General features: G+C 40.1%; 1 non-coding gene across 1 annotated transcript; it reads left to right on the top strand.

Moving 5' to 3' along the window:
* The first annotated feature begins 1,443 nt into the window (after nt 1-1,443).
* LOC133833524 (small nucleolar RNA R71) lies at nt 1,444-1,550 on the top strand. The gene has a single exon (XR_009892901.1). It is a non-coding gene; the product is annotated as a small nucleolar RNA R71 (small nucleolar RNA).
* The last annotated feature ends 11,901 nt before the right edge of the window (nt 1,551-13,451 follow it).

Here is a 13,451-nt window from a genome sequence, read left to right as displayed (position 1 = left end):
GTCATTTTGATTCCCTTAGTAACAAATCGAAGCGGGATTAGAAGGAAAACTATCAAATGTGTGCCCTCCTCCACAATAAACACAAGACACATTCGGTACTTGGCCCATGGGAGATGGTTATAAGTTACCCCCATACTCATAGTCTTTAAAAGGTTTGTCATAGATGAAAGTTGAGTGGTCAAAGTTGTCAAAGCATCTACCTCATGAATACCTGCTACTTTCCTTCCCGTTAAGGCTCTAGCATTAGACCATTGCTAATTATTTTTGGCGATCCGTTCCAAAATCTCAAATGCTTCATTTTCAGACTTAGAAAGAAAAGTCCCATTTGTCGAAGCATCAATGTAACGCCCCACGTCACTATGGCTGCTTCCTAGAATGATGACTGGCCCTGCAAACAAACACGATTCTTTCCAGCATGCTTTATCCTCACTCACACGCTTCCTGGGAAAACTTTCCACGAGGTCACCCTTCATGAGATTATTCCAGGTCAAGAACACTTAACTTTGGAGTTCTCAAGTGATGGGCTACCGAAAAGAAGATGCATCTTGTACGATTTGTAACGCCCCACGTCACTATGGCTGCTTCCTAGAATGACGACTGGCCCTACAAACCAACACGAGTCTTTCCAGAATACTTTGTCCTCATTTGCACGCTTCCAGGGAAAACTTCCCAAGAGGTCACCCATCATGAAACTACTCCAAGTCAAGCACGCTTAACTTTGGAGTTCTCAAGAGATGGGCTACCAAAAATAAGATCACTTGAGAACTCCAAAGTTAAGTGTGCTTGACCTAAAGTAGTCTCATGATGGGTGACCTCTTGGGAAGTTTTCCCAAGAAGCATGTGAGTGAGGACAAAGCATGCTGGAAAGAATCATGTTGGTTTGTAGGGTCAGTCGTCATTCCAGGAAGCAGCCATAGTGACGTGGGGTGTTAAAAATGGTATCAGGGCCTTGACCCACCCAGAAGTGTGGCCGACGGGGACGTCGGACCCCTAAGGGGTGATTGTGACAGTCAGAATCTCGTGATCTGCAAGGGGAAAGACCAGATAAAAGCTGTGCAATCCCACAACGCATGGGGAAGGTCAAGTTTGATGATTCTAAGATTGTGTATGTATGGGACTGCACAATTGAAGAGGGCTTAAATTGATTGATGGTTACTACCTAAGCCGACAAGATGCATCTTCTTTTCGGTATCCCATCTCTTAAGGACTCCAAAAATAAGTGTTCTTGACCTGGAGTAGTCTCATGATGGGTGACCTCCTGGGATGTTTTCCCAGGAAGCGTGCAAGTGAGGACAAAGCACGCTGGAAAGACTCATGTTGGTTTGCAGGGCCAGTCGTCATTCTAGGAAGCAGCCATAGTGATGTGGAGCATTACAATCAAAAACCATGTGTATGGAAGCGTGGAGACCATTATAAAAAGTCTCCATTTGAATGCAATGTGGGATGCCATGACGTAGGCACTTCCTCAATAACTCCTTGAACCTCTCCCAAGCATCACATAATGACTCATCCTCCAACTGTTGAAAAGAAATAATCTCGTTTTGAAACTTAGCATTTTTCATTGGAGGAAAGTACTTCATGAAAAATTTCTCAGCTAGCTCATGCCACATAGTCACTGAATCGGAAGAAAGAGTATTGAGCTAAGCTCTAGCTTTGTCCCTTAGAGAAAAAGGAAACAACTTCAACCTCAAGGCTTCTTTAGTAACGCCTTGCAACTTGAATGAATCGCTCACCTCCAAAAATGAACGAAGATGGATGTAACGTCCCAAATTTCTTAATAAGGTTTAGGACCTTGATTAGGGGGCCAGGATGGAAAATTATGGAATTATGTGATTATGTAATATATATATGTGTGTGTGCATCAATATGTGATTATGTGAGTTATATTATAATAGGACTTGATATGCATGTTTTGGTGTATTAAATATGGATGTGGCTTATTTATAATTAATTGGGTAATTTTCGTAATTTGGCATGTTATGGGTATATTTGACATATATGTGGTATGTGTGTGGTACTACATTACTATGTGGATATGTTGGGTTACTCGGCACAAGACGATCGTAGGGAGTAAGCTAATGGGAAAGTCACAACGAGACTCATACTTGACTTGGAGTGAGTCAAGGAGTATATTGGGTATTTAGCACATTACCGGGATATTGGGTAATGGGAATGCTTATTTGATGATATATTGGGAGTTAGTGAGATCAAGAGGGAATTCTGGGAATTTTGACTATTTTACCCTGGAGCGTTTTTGGGACCTCGAGCATTAGGATTTGGTTGAGGATACTTAAGCTCGAAGTAACCTATTAGAAACATAAAAGAACATTCACAACTTTCTCTATCTCTCTCCCTCTCTCATTCCCTTTTTCACACCGTTCGCATTTTCGAAGGAAACTCAAGTTTTAGGACTCGGATTCAAGCCAGGATCGAGTCATAGCGATTCTAGGGAAGCTTAGAAGCTTATTAGCTGAAGGATTTAATTGGGAAACGACTCAATCAGAGGTAATCTAAGCTTTAAGTTTTTTATTTTTTAAGCCTTGATTGGATTTTTTACGTTTTGAGGAGTTTTTGACTTGATTGGGACTTGAGTTTCCATGGTTTTGGGAAATTAGGATGTTTGGGAACTGTGTTTCTGAGATTTGGATATGTTTGGATGGGTTTTTGGAGGATTTTAAATGGGAGAAAATGGAGAAAAATGGCTAGGTTTGAGGTTGGGTCGCGACCTTGTTCTAGGAACTCACGACCTGTGTGAACCCAGAAACAGGAGGGTTCTTCATAGGGGGTGCGCCGCAACTCTAGAGGGCTAAGTTGCGACCTGCACCCTGAAGCCCAGGCACAGGGCTCTATGTCAAGGAGGCGTGCCGCAATCGCCAGGGCCAATTTGTGGCCCGCCAGTGCATTTTTGGCCATATTTGGTTTTTAGTTGTGGGAACTTAACTCTAAGGGTTGGGGATCGATCCTACTACCCAGTTTAATAGATACCAACATCTTGGAGGCTAGGACTTGGTCCGAAAGTCTTTATTTACTCATTTTTTATGGATTCTATATTATGGTTGTGACTAGAATCAGGATCGTGTTCAAGGGTCGTTTATTGGTAACATGTGCTTGGAACAAATGTAAGAAAACTACACCCAATATGTGATACATGTGATGCATATAATACATGTGATTATGGCATGGCATGAATGTTGAATATGGAATTGATAAGAGCTTGAGTCTCTGTAAATGTGGATGATCATAACTATGATGGTGATTGTTGATGAAGCATGTTGAGTGCTCTATATTTGGATATTTGTTGCATTGTGAATGCTTGAATACATTGTTTATCTCAGCTACGCACTGACGTATTAGTCAGAAATGGCAATGGTGTTTAGTGCTGGTCATGAATCTCTGACTTATCAGTCATGATCGGCAATGGTACTAAGCACTGGTCGTATAGAATTCACTTATGAGTTAAGAGCGACAATAGCGCATTGACCACTGGTTGATATGATTAGATCTATTCAACAGGAGCACTATATGCTCGACCGACCTATTGGTCAAAGAAAACTAAAGTGCTTGGCTAGTCTAAGGCTAGTTACTCAAAGCCAGGGCTAAAAGGCACAGATGACTGGAACCTCACATGGCTTAGGGCGTAGGGCCCCAGAGTGACTTAATAGTCATCTATTTAGGGCTCAGGACCCTAGATTGACTTAATAGTCATCTATTCGAGGCGCACTACCCCAAAGTGACTTAATAGTCATCTACTCAAGGTGCAGGACCCCAGATTAACTTAACAGCCATCTACTCAGGGCGTAGGACCCCATAATCATTTATTTGTACTTGCCTGCATGCATGAATAGGGTTATTACTTCTAGGCATGCTTATTATGATTTTGTGACATGTTATTAACTGCTTATGAGCATGTTTGAGTTTTCTTGTTGAGCCTCGGCTCACAGGTGCTATGCAGTGCAGGTAAAGGTAAAAGAAAGCTAGACCATCCTTGAGTTGGAGAGCTTACGTGACGATGTGTACATATGCGGCTGCTCGACCACCACGGGCGAGGTTTAAAGAGGAACTAGGGTTAAACCCTATTATGCCGCTTAGGTCAGCTGGTTGTAATTAACCTTTTAAATGTATTTTGGGATCCCAATGTACACAGTAAATGTTTTAGTCAAACGTTTGTATCCTTGACAAAAAAATTTAACCCTAGACCGTTAATCAAATTTAGTTACACGATTATGGCCAAAGGACTCGTTTAACTAGTTTAGTACTATTTAAAATACACAATGTAACGGTCCCTAGGTAGTAGGGTGTTACAACTTGGTATCAGAACGAGACAAGGTTAAGGGTTCCTGTAGACAAGCTGGGCATGTACCTCATCACTAAAGGCAAGCTTCACTCAAGGTATGGTAACTATTTATGTGGTTATGTGCTTTATTGCTTAAATATAATGTAAATGAGTTACATGCATACCTTATTAGGAAGAATGAGATTCTGTTAGGGCCTAGCCCTTGAATATTGACATGATTATGTGATTACCTACTCATTGAATATATGACCTTGTTATTTGCATGCTGGAGTTGAGAGCATGTATGTATGTTGGAAGAGCAGGGGTTATGATTGATGTATGAATGTTGTGGGCATGTTTTAGCACTACAGTGGTTTATGAATGTGATGTTCTGTGATTGTTCCCAGTAGGGGAGGACTTTTGAATGTGCTTATCATGCTTAATGGATCAAGTTATTGACTGCAGACTAATCAAAGGTTATGTATCCAAGGTAGTTAATGGGAACCGGTGGTGGTAATACCCAGGCTGGGAATTACAGCCAGGGCCTGAGCCCTTTGCCTACCCCTCAGAATTGGCAGTAGGTGTTTATAGATATGCAATTAAGATTGCAGAGGCAAAAAGAAGTGATCAGGTGTTTAAAACAACAGCAAGTTCTGTCAGGGAACCCATCTTCCTTTGTTATGCCAGGAGTGGCACCAGTATTGGCTCAGCCTAGGGTTGAGAACAGGTGGGAATTTCTATGTGGAAGATTCTAGGAATATTACCCTCTAGTTTTTTAGGGAGGCCTGGATCCATTCAGAGTTGAGCAATGGATGGGCATGATTAGCTCCATCCTCGACAGTATGGGAGTGGTAGGTCGCGATAGGATGATCTGTGCTACATATGTGTTGCGAGAAGATACCCAGACGTGGTGGGAAGTGGTATCCCAGACACGAGATACAACTGTGATAATCTGGAAAGAATTTAGGCAGCTATTTAATGAAAGATATTGTTGTGATTCAGTTAAGACTACTAAGACAAATGAGTTTCTGAACCTAGTTCAGGGAAATGCAACAGTAATAGAGTATGTTAACAAATTCGATGGGTTGGCCAAGTTTGCTTTTGAGATGGTACCCACGGATGTAGCTCGGAAGGAAAGGTTTATCAGGGGATTGAATCCCAGAATAGCTCAGGGCATTAGAGTTGCCCCAGTACATGAAATCTCTACCTATGCTTAGGTGGTAGGGAAGGCTCTTGTTGTTGAGAGCACGGGAAATGAGATTGGGAAGGAGAGTGCCGGAGAGCGTAGCGCTCAAGTAGTGATACCTCCATTTCTTGGACCAAGTAGGGGCAGAGATCCCAATGATTGGGAAAGAAGAGTTATCAATGTATTCGGTGCCTCTGGTTTAGGAAAGGGGTTCTGAAGTGCTACGGTACGCCATTAAGGCAAGGAAGGAAATTTGAAATTTTACCCGAAATGCACTCGGTGCAAGAAGCATTATCTGAGGGAATGCCAAGCAAAGGCATGTTTCTTATGTGGGATTGTTGGGCACCTCATTAAGGATTGTCCAAGACTGAGAACAGATGAGAAAAAGGGGCGGACAACTTGACTCCAACTCAAGAGTTCACTCTGATGCAGCCAAAGTCAAAGACTGAGACTGAGACTGGGGTTGGTTTCTCAGTAGTGGCAGGTCAGCTTCCTAGTTCTAATTTTTGTATTATGTTGACTAGTTTTGGGTGCCATGTTGTTCTTTGCTTGGTTGCATCTAGAAAGGCATAGACTTGATATGCATATTACATGGTTACGTTGGGATGAGAATGTGGCACTCTATTGGTAATTTTACGAGATGAGTTAGATTATTGTGGAAAGGACTAATCAATTGAATTGATAGAGTTGGTTATGACTGACTTCGATATGAACCTAGATATGGATTGGTAGCCGAGTTTGGGGCAATGATAGATTGCAAGGAAAGAATGATAACTCTTGGGCTTGAGGGTGAGAAACCCTTGTATTTGTTGGCATTGTGCATGGACCCCGTATGTTTATGACATCTGTACTTAGAGCTAAAGACCTATTGCAGGAGGGATGCATAGGACTCTTAGTTAGTATGGAGGATACCACTTAGGTCATGCTAGTGGGACTAGGACAGATTGGATTAGTTTGTGAGTTTTTGGGTGTGTTCTAGGGGATTTTCCAGGGTTACCTTTACACAAAGGGGAGAATGGTGATTAGGTTGGTGCCAGGGACGGAACCATGTCGAGGGCATAGTATTGAGCGGCTTCAGAAAAATTGTAGGAACTAAAGGTTTAGTGTTTGAGTGAGACGGTAATCTTTAAAGAGGATCTTCGATCTGGTTATTACCATCTGAAGATCAGGGAAAAGGATAAACATAAGATTATTTTTATATCAATTATGGGCACTAGGAGTGCTGAGCTATGTCTTGTGGATTTGACTAATGCCCTAGTTGTTTTGATAGATCAAATGAATAGGGTGTTCAGAGATTATTTGAATTTGTTTGCGATCATCTTGACTGATGATATTGTGGTATACTTTCAGTTAGAGATTGGCCAAGGCAAAGGAGTGCCTCAGAGGCCAGGAGTTTCCTATGAGGGGCAGGCTACTACATGTGTTTTGGGAAAGAATTCTCGAGGATTGTTATCTCATTGAAAGAAAAGGTGATTTTCTATGCATCATGTTAGTTGAAGGATATGACCAGAACTGAAGCAGAGTTACTGGTGGGATAGTTGGCCAAAATTACGCTTGAGGTTATTCTGTTAGAGAGGTTCAAAGGAAACTAGTTGAGTGACCCACAGATGGAAAGGATTAAGGGGAATGTCTTAGCTGGGTTAGCTAAGGACTATGCAGTGTCAGCATGAGTTTATTGAGGTATAAGGATTGGATTAGTATCCCGATGGACACAGAGACTAAATGAGAGGTTCTGGATGAATCTCATACTATCCCTTATTCTCTTTGTCCAGGCACCATGAAGATGTACGAGGATGTGAAAGATTTATATTAGTGGCCTGGGATGGAGAGGGATGTAACTGAATACGTGGCAAAGTTCCTAACCTGTTAGCAGGTTAAGACAGAGTATCATAAATTAGTAAAGCCAATAGAGCCTTTGTATATTCCATAGTGGAAGGGTATCATGATGGATTTCGTGGTAGGGTTGCCCAGGGTAGTGGGCCAGTGTGATTTCAGTTCGGGTTATTATGGACTAGTATACAAAGTCAGCTCACTTTTATCAATAAGAACGAGCAATACAGTTTATCAGTATGCAGATCTCTATGTGAGAAAGATAGTACGCCTTCATGTAATTCGAGGCCTATCTTATTAGATGAGGACCCTGCTTTTAGTTCAAGGTTTTGGGAAAGGTTGCAGAAAGCGATAAGTACACAGCTAGAGTTCAGTATAGCTTACTATCTTCAAATTGATGGTAAATCAGAGAGAGTTATCCAGTTTTGGAAGGGCGCCTTATAAGATGATGTATGGTAGGAAATATATATCGCTCATTCACTAGGATGAGATGAGTGAGATGTTATATTTGGATCTTGTGGAAGTTCAGGGGATCATTGAGGCTATTGAAAAGATTAAAGCTCAGATGGTCGCTTCTCAGAGTAAATGGAAAAGTTATGTTGATCTGAAATGCAGGAACATGGAGTTCCAAATGGAAGACTGTATCTTCCCTAGAGTATCACCATGGAAAGGGGTAAGTAAATAAAGGCAAGTTGAGCCCTAGATTTGTGTGGCCATTTGAAATCCTAGAAAAGATCGGTAAGGTGGCCTATAAGTTGGCCTTATCTTTGGCACTGTCGGCCATATACAATGTATTTCATATTCCATGTTGAGGAAACATGTGTTAGAGGAGACTCATGTGTTGAGTTATGAGGATCTGGAATTAGAGGCTAAGTTATCCGGTGAAGAATATCCAATCCAGGTATGAAATAGAAAGAACAGAGTTTTGAGGAACAACAACAAAACCTTTGGTTAAGGTATGATACAGAAACAGTAAGGTCGAGGAGTGACCTGGAAACTAGAATTAGTTATGCAGGATTGATATTATGAGCTATTCAGATAAAAATTCAAGGACGAAATTTCTGTAAGGAGGGGATAGTTGTAATGTCCCAAATTTCCTAATAAGGCTTAGGGCCTTGATTAGGGAGCCAGGATGGAAAATTATGGAATTTTGTGATTATGTAATATATATATATGTGTGTGTGTGTGTGTGTGCATCATTATGTGATTATGTGAGTTATATTATAATGTGACTTGATATGCATATTTTGGTGTATTAAATATGCATGTGGGCTTATTTATGATTAATTGGGTAATTTTCGTAATTTGGCCTGTTATGTGTATATTTGGCATGTATGTGGTATGTGTGTGGTACTACATTACTATGTGGATATGTTCTAATGGGAAAGTCACAACGGGACTCATACTTGACTCGGAGTGAGCGAAGGGGTATATTGGATATTTAGCACATTACCGGGATATTGGGTAATGGGAATGATTATTTGATGATATATTGGGAGTTAGTGAGATCAGGAGGGAATTATGGGAATTTTGACTATTTTACCCCAGGGGGCGTTTTTGGGACCCCGAGCATTAGGATTTGCTTAAGCTTACTTATGCTCGAAGTAACCTGTCAGAAAGATAAAAGAATGTTCTCTCTCTCTCTCTCTCTCTCTCTCTCTCTCTCTCTCTCTCTCTCTCTCCCCCCCCCCCCCCCCGGGTTCCCTTTTTGACACTATTCGCATTTTCGAAGGAAACTCGAGTTTTAGGACTTGGATTCAAGCAAGGATCGAGTCATAACGATTCTAGGGAAGATTATAAGCTTATTAGTCTGAGGATTTAATTAGGAAACGACTCAATTAGATGTAATCCAAGCTTTAAGTTTTAAGTTTTTTGAGTTTTTAAGCCTTGATTGGATTTTTACGTTTTGAGGAGTTTTTTATTTGATTGGGACTTGGGTTTTCATGATTTTGGGAAATTAGGATGAATGTTGAATATGGAATTGATCAGAGCTTGAGTCTTTGTACATGTGCATGATCATAATTATGCTTGTGATTGTTGATGAAGCATGTTGAGTGCTCTATATTTGGATATATGTTGCATTGTGAATGCTTGAATACATTGTTTATCTCAACTACGCATTGACATATTAGTTAGAAATGACAATGGTGTTTAGTGCTGGTCGTGAAGCTCTGACTTATCAGCCATGATCGACAATGGTACTGAGCGTTGGTTGTACGGAATTCACTTATGGGTCAAGAGCGGCAATAGCACATTGACCACTGGTCGATATGATTAGATCTATTCAATAGGAGCACTATATGCTCGACCGACCTATTGGTCAAAGAAAACTAAAGCGCTTGGCTAGTCTAAGGCTAGTTACTCAGAGCAAGGGCTAAAAGGCTCAGGTGGATGGAACGTCACATGGCTTAGGGCGCAGGACCCCAGAGTGACTTAATAGTCATCTATTCAGGGCACAAAACTCCAAATTGACTTAATAGTCATCTATTAAGGGTGCAGGACCCCAGAGTGACTTAATAGTCATCTATTCAAAGTGCAGGACCCCAGATTGAGTTAACAGTCATCTTCTCAGAGCACAGGATCCCATAATCCTTTATTTGTTCTTGCCTACATGCATGAATAGGGTTATTACTTCTAGGCATGCTTATTATGATTTGGTGACATGTAATTAACTGCTTATGAGCATGTTTGAGTTTTCTTGCTGAGCCTCGGCTCATGGGTGCTATGTGGTGTAGGTAAAGGTAAAAGAAAGCTAGGCCATCCTTGAGTTGGAGAGCTTAGGTGACGATGTGTACTTATGCAGCTGCTCGACCACCATGGCCGAGGTTTAAAGAGGAACTAGGGTTAAACCTTATTATGCCGCTTAGGTCGGCTGGTTGTAAATCTTTTATTATAATTAACCTTTTAAATGTATTTTTGGGGTCTCAATGTATACAATAAACGTTTTAGTGAAACATTTGTATCCTTGACCAAAAATTTTAACCTTAAACTGTTAATCACATTTAGTTACATGATTATGGCCAAATGACTCATTTAAAAAGTTTAGCACTATTTAAAATACACAGTGTAACGGTCCGTGGGTAGTAGGGTGTTACAATGGAGATGAGGATCCTCTGTAGGCGACCCACTAAATTGACCCACTATCTGCAATGTTTGGAACATCACGGGCTTCAACTCAAATTAAGCTGCTTGAATTTCAGGCCTAACAATACCAGAATTCAGCTCATTAAACATTGGGGCAGCGTACTCCCTGATGGCCCTCTCTCTATCATCGGCCATAACAATTGCATTAGCAGCATTCAAAGCATTGGCAACTTCATTAACAACTCCAACAGCTACATTACGCATGGGTTGAGCTTTAATTTCATCAACCCCTTCACCATCTTGAGCCATAGAAAGGGTAAGTTGAGCCCGATGTTCCCTTAGCCTTCTTCGAAATGTACATTCAATCTCAAGGTCAATAGGGGCTAGCTCAAAGGCTAGATGCTCGTTCATGCAATAGAATCGATCTAGCAAAGCACAAGATCAAGCAAACAAGATTAGTACAAACTAAGAAAATCAAATTGCAAAGTAATTAATAATACACAAAATTTTAATTTCAATCCCCAGCAACAACGCCAAAAACTTGTTGTGCTATTTTTCGATCAATTATGTGCAAGTATACACAGTCACAAAACAAGTAATAAAGTGATAAATATTCGAGATCGTCTCCACAGAGATTGCAAATTAAAACTAAGTGCACAAATTAATTTCCAAACAATTACAAAAGTAACCAAATAAATTTGTTTTGATTTTGTAAACTAACACTACTTGATATCAATTAAAAATGATTAAAAATAAACTACTATGCCAATCTAAAAGTAAGATAAAATCAATTGGTTGAAATGGGCTTGAATTATTAAACCCATCTATGTCAAGTGACATGTATGTTTTGCTGCAACAAAATCTCAACAAATTGCCTAGAACTTTTCCGAATCCTATGGTATTAATTCTTTCACCTAATTTAACATATTCCTATGCCAATCAAGTTTAAGAACCCAAATTAAGCATCAATTCATAATTTTTACACAAGGTAAATAACACATTCATATGCTATTCACAAAGATAACCTAACAAGATTATTCACTTGTGTCATTCAAATCTATCCATTATGTTCAAACTGCCCAGCACAAATATAACTCAATATGTTGCCATTGGTGGCCAATCAACAACAAGAAATCATCAATAAGCACATTTGAACGAACAAATGGGTAAATTTCTAAGATAAAGTGCTAGAAATTAAGAAATAAGACATAGAATTCATTAATAAACCAAGCCTCAAAATATCTAGTTCATGGCTAAAATAAGAAACACAAATAAAAAATTAAATCCATCCATGGGAGTTCAAACACCAAATACTAAAAGAAAATAGGAAAGAAATAACAAGGGAGAAGAAATAGCCCAAAAATGATGATGGAATCAACCTTTTTCCTCTTCTTCCTTCTTCTTTTTCCTTCTTTGTACTGCTGATCTCTCTTGCACTTGGTGTTTCTCCCTCTAAAAAGATGGCTGAATTGGGTAATGGAGGTTGTCCTTTCTTTTTCTTCAGCTAGGGTACAAAACCTTCTTTCCTCGTGTGCCAAAAATGCCCTCCAAGCCTCCCACGTGAGACATTATTCTTCTAGAATTTTCTCCTCTAAAAAGCATCCAAAAACTCTGGGTTTTGCCACCTCACCACCCTTTGACAAGTCAATTAATGACATGTCGCATGTCTCTCCCTTATATGTTGAATTCTCCTCTTTGAATTCTATTGAAAATGCTCCAACAAAACCTGATATTTCAGCATAAAATAAATAATTAAGAGCCATTTCAATTTTCATTGTTTTCTTTGGAAAAATTCATGCATAAACTCCTTATTTGCTACTTTCAGCTAGGGCTGGCAATTTTCGATACGACACGATGACACGACTCGAAAACGACACGAAATAAATGGCTTTGGGTGACACATTTAATTTTCGTGTCATAATCGTGTCGACACGTTTAACATGTTTATTAAACGTGTCATTCTCGGGTCAACACGCTTAACCCGAAAATGACACGCTTAAGACACGTTTAAGATGATATAAACATTTAATTTATTTATATTATGTTAATCGTGTCAATTTCGTGTCGTGTCAATTTTGTGTCGTTTCATTACACGTTTAATTGTGTATTAATCGTGTCAGTTTTAGATTTGTATCAAATGACAAATTTATTAAACTTGTTATCGTGACGTGTCGTGTGACCTACTAAGATAATCGTGTCGTGTAAGGGTTTGGATTTCTGACACGAATAATAATCGTGTCGTGTATGGGTTTACTCTAATCGTGTCATGTCATAATCATGTCGACACGATTATGACACGATAACACGAATTGCCACCCCTACTTTCAGCTCTAAAACACAAAAAAGACACAAGAACACAAAAATGAAAGAAAAGAACTAGAAAATAACAAAAAACACTCAACCTAATTATATATTAATAAGCTTAAAAGTATGAAAAATAACTCTTTATTCAAGAGTTTTCACTCCCTGATGGGCTCGAGGAGCACGGCGAGTTGGCATTGCATGGGGAAGGCATAAAAAGGTGTCAGGTGGAAAATTCCTCTTTTCCAAGAGTGATTCCACATTTTCTTGAAAACTTTCTTTGTCAGTTGCATGGATGGGGAGGCATGTCCTGCGCGGTCGCCACTTATGCCAGAGGTAGGTAGGCATGCATGTCAGTGTTTCCCATCATCCTAGGGCTGACAAGTGGGGAAATTCCCAATGGAGGGTGCATTCACTGCTAAGAGATATGCATCCCACTCGAAGGCAGATCTTGGGTTCCTTTTTAAGCACAGAAACTTTCGGATCCTTGGCGAAGCCCTTAGGTTGGCACTCCTCGCGGGGGTCGAGATTGGTTGTACGCTTAGCCTCTCGCTAAGGCACTTAACTTGACATGTGTCGAGTGAGCCACATGCCTTTATGGCAACCGCACGTGCTTAGGCCACTCAAAAGTACGGATAATATTAACCAAAATAAAATTTCACTCCCCTAACTTGTATGTTTTCAACTCACTAAAGTATACACATTTCTAATCAAAGGACATAGATGAATGAAACTCTTCTTTACTCTATAGGGTGAGACATATGGGGCCCACAAATC

This window comes from Humulus lupulus, chromosome 4 (genome assembly GCF_963169125.1).
Source record: "Humulus lupulus chromosome 4, drHumLupu1.1, whole genome shotgun sequence".
NCBI lineage: Eukaryota > Viridiplantae > Streptophyta > Magnoliopsida > Rosales > Cannabaceae > Humulus > Humulus lupulus.
The sequence above is the reverse complement of the archived record's forward strand: the minus strand, read 5'-3'. Positions and strand labels throughout refer to the sequence as shown.